This window comes from Palaemon carinicauda, chromosome 1, assembly GCF_036898095.1.
Source record: "Palaemon carinicauda isolate YSFRI2023 chromosome 1, ASM3689809v2, whole genome shotgun sequence".
Taxonomy (NCBI): Eukaryota; Metazoa; Arthropoda; class Malacostraca; order Decapoda; family Palaemonidae; genus Palaemon; species Palaemon carinicauda.
Window position 1 is genome coordinate 90,953,294 of NC_090725.1, and position 4,560 is coordinate 90,957,853.

Below are 4,560 nucleotides of genomic sequence, written 5' to 3' on the forward strand. Positions count from 1 at the left end.
CTGATTGTAGTGGTAGTATATCAAATATAGTCTTTTCTGTGGGATTTACACATCTCAAGGCATGAAAATGTGTTGACTACATTGGTGGATGCTTCCTTTAGTCGTTTTGGGGCGTTACTGGTTTCCATCACAAGACTTTCATTTAGATTGGGCTTGCTTTATATTGAATTTTAGCCTTGGCAATATCGAATGCTTCTTGATATGACTCCTGGGTCAACACCTCGATGAAGACTCCTTGCAATGTCCTGGTTTCATCATTGTTGGCCAAACCAAAGCTAAGGCGGTGGTAGATGATAAGGTTTATGGCTGCTTTTATCATGCTTTCGGGATATCTGTTATTCGTTAGTAGTGGTCGAATTCGGTTTAGTTCAGCGTTTACGTCTTTCCGTGTTTTGCTGTGCGGGAATGCTCTTTTGATGTAGACACTTATTACTGACTTTTTATATGTTTCGGGCACTTACCTCTGGCATTAAGCATCTTCCCGCGTTGGTTGATTTAGTGTATACCGATGTCTTGAATTGGTCATCTTGTCGTTTGTCTCGGACATCGAGGATAGGCAGTGTTTTTTCCTTAACTGTATTCAGCTGTGAAATTGAGTACAGATTTTCTCCTAAGTTTGCTAGCTAACTCTTCTGTCTCTTCTTTGTTCTTTGTCGTGATGAATATGTCACCGATATAATGTCCATAGATTTTTGGCGTCTTGTGTTCTTTGAAGGTCTTTTCTTTGACGAATGAATGCCATAGACATGTTGGCAAATAAGAGAGAGGAATGGAGCTTCCATAGTGCTGGACTTCAACATCCCTCTTAGAGCATCCTTAGATTAGGGTAGTGGTTCCATGTTGAATCTATATACTATGTCTAGTATTATGTTTATTGTTTCCTCGAATGGGACATTTGTGAAGAGGCAATGTCTTCTTAAGGTCCTATATATTGTAAACATGGATAAATTATTTAGTGGTGTAAGTCCGAGCGTGGGTTTAGTATGTGGGCGCATATCTGTGTATATGCAGTATAAGTATATAATCAACCATTATCCTATTCATAACCAAAGGATCTCTGATTTTTGAAAATTTTCACTTTCGCTTTTATTTTTAGAATTTTCAATTTCTTTAGAATATAATCTCAAATAAATAATCGTAATATTTGTATAAGCTCATGTATAAAAGGAATTGTAAACTTAAGTAAACCAGTAATCACTTGATAAAGACATAGTTTTGTCTAAACAGTGGTGTAGTAAAAAAAGAATGAAGGAGAGGAATAATCATCGTTTATTAAACCAAAGACTTGCGCCTGAAAATTTAAAGGTGATTAAATATTAGGATTTGTGTAGGAAATGCGTTGACGCCACTAAGGCTAACGCCTTCGAAGAAAACTGCATTAGAGAAGCTGTGTCCCAATAGCATATATATATATATATATATATATATATATATATATATATATATATATATATATATATATAAAATGTGTGTGCGCGCGCCCCCCCCCCTAAAAGTTATGACCTATTTAATGTTGGGTAAATTTTGAAAATTACTGTACTCTGTAAAATCAGTAGTTTTGATGTAGCTAACACAATCAATAAATAGTAATATTAATAGCAGCAACTACTCAAACAGTAACTTTAGTAGCAGGTATTGAGTAGCAGCAACCTTCACAGAAGTTCGTCATCTTCAATTCAATAGGTGTAAAGTATCATTACTGCACCTCATGAATATCACAGTTTTTAGCGTCAAATTTATGCAGTCTACAATAGGTCGCTGTCTAAGACTTGTCTTGGTTCACTTTTTATCTCTCCTGTGTTTGAAGAATTTAGTATTTTTACAGGGACAACTCGATTTCGGAAATTGAGTTGAACATGTTACATATAATATTGTGTCGATTACAATTATGTATATATCGATATATATGTAACTTGAGTTACATAGATTAAATTCCTTACTGTAAATGAATCTGTTGTGCAAGGTACATATTATGCCGTTTTACTGCCCTTTCTTTGTAAAATATCCTGAATCTTTATTCATTCATTAATAGAATACGAAAAATTTATGCAGATAAAAGTTGTTTCAAGTGGTAGACAAATTATCTGTATTTATGCTCATATATTCGTGCTTGCTTGTCGAGTCATCTTGATGTGTTAATTTCGTTCTCTAAGTATCATTATTTTATGGATTTTAATTTATTTTGGGGCTGTCTTATAACTTTCAAAAATGTGGTATGTCTTAAATTTACAGTAAAATAATTGTGTACGACTGAATTTAAAATTGTAAATCATGGAAGTGGGCAAATTGTAATTAAGATAGTTCTCCCTAAAATATTTGAAATTTTCTTTTAACCTTTTGGGTGCAACAGAAAACGATTACTTTACATAATTAGAGTTGTTACGGCTACTGTGGAATATGTTATTTTCAGGTGTCAATTGGGTTTAGACCTTCCAAAATTTAATCTTTTTCAGCTTTTTACATAAGTTAATCCTTGCAAGTTTCAATAGTCAACGATTAAAATTATGGCCAGGAAGCTGTTCACAAACAGGCACATGCACAAACACAAACAGGGGCGTAAACATAACCTCCTTCCAACTTCGTCGACGGAAGTAATAAACGTCCCCAAATTCGGACGATAAATATATTCATTGTTATATATACAGTACCTGTGCATTATACATGTAGGACTATGTATATACAATGTACAGTATATAGAAAATTAGAGCATATAAAAACAATACATAGACACTAGTTCTGTACCAGGGTTGTTGTATAATGAAGTGTGTTTGTTGTATACTGAGCTGTAGAATTGTATACAGCAATTGTATAGTAGTGTTGAGCTTGGTGTTCTTTTGAGTGAGAATCTAATCAACGTAATTGATAGGTGTATCCCTCCTCGTGTGCCAAAGTGCCGAGTACGATTTTAGATAACCCTTATTTGGAGGAGCAGGAGGCCTAGCTTCTATAGAAGGGTAACATATCAATTTTGACTTGAATTAACTATACGTGTCTAAGAGCTTTTGCTCAGAGTTTATGCATCAACTGAAAAGGAATACATTTAGCTACCATACAATAGACCATTTCTGGTACAACCAGTAACATAAGTGGTGAGCTCCCCTTAAACCTGCACTCTGTTATAAACGTAACAGTTCCTCCTTTACTTAAACCAGATGGCCCTTTCACTCATTGTCCAAAGAAAAAAGCAACCCTTTTGGTTGATGTGTTTGACAGTATGCAGAGTAAAAAGAAACTTGATCTTCCTTATTCATCTTTTCCTGAGGCTAAACTAGATATTTTAGCTTTTCGCTCTAGTGATATTAAAGCTATCTTGATGGACCTAGATGCTTACGGAGGTGTATACCCAAAGGGTATTTTTTTTATTTTTTTTATAAAGACTGCATATTCCTCAAATCCTAATTTATCTTTTATTCTCTTGTGTAACATACTTGTATAAAAAAAAATGCAAAATACTGTACAGTAAGTGGCATTTCCCCAAAATAAAAGTTATTTGCTCGGGTTTGATAGATATGTTTTTCTCAAATTAAGTTGCCATTTAGATTGTTGTTTTGCCTACTTGTAAACTACTGTATAAGGCTAATTTTGCTTGGACTAGGTCTGGCCTACTCTAATTTGGTAGACTCAGTTCCAGTCTCTGACTTTATGGTTTTTTTTTCAGGTCTTTTGACATTTCCGTAAAGCTTTAACCTTGACAATACATCCATCTTATAAAATCTACTTATTCCTGATTCTGGATTACCTAGTAAGACATGATATTGAATCAGGACTGTGGTCATAAATAAATTCTTTAAACAAATTCATTTAATGTTCATCCAAATTTTCAGTGTGTTGTTGAGTTTTACCATGGCCTGTTGTTCGTGGTTGCATTTTCAAGTTTAGCAGCGCATTCTTTATATACACAAGGAACACCTCTGCATGGGGGTGAATTATCCCCATTTGATAGATTTCTTCTCTAAGAATTTCTAAAATTCAAATACTTTTAAGTTATGGTCCATCGTCTGTTTGTAGCTTTTATTAGATGTCTCACTGAGGTACCATGAACGAGGCGGTAAAGATAGATAACACATGTAAGCTTTGAAATGAAACAGGACAGTTGGGAGTCTATTCGTCTGTTGGGATAGGGGTCTGATTCCTATGTTTCCTTTCCAAAACTTGGAAGATGGTATTACCGTGTTTGAGATACTACCGCTAGAGAGTTATGGGGTCTTTTGACTGGCCAGACAGTACTACATTGGATCCTCCTCTCTGGTTACGGTTCATTTTCCCTTTGCCTATATACACACTGAATAGTCTGGCATATTCTTTACATATTCTCCTCTATCCTCATACACCTGACAACACAGATTACCAAACAATTCTTCATCACCCAAGGGGTTACTGCACTGTAATTGTTCAGTGCCACTTTCCTCTTGGTAAGGGTAGAAGAGACTCTTTAGCTATGGTAAGCAGCTCTTCTAGGAGAAGGACACTCCAAAATCAAACCACTGTTCTCTAGTCTTGGGTAGTGCCATAGCCTCTGTACCATGGCCTTTCACTGTCTTGGGTTAGAGTTCTCTTGCT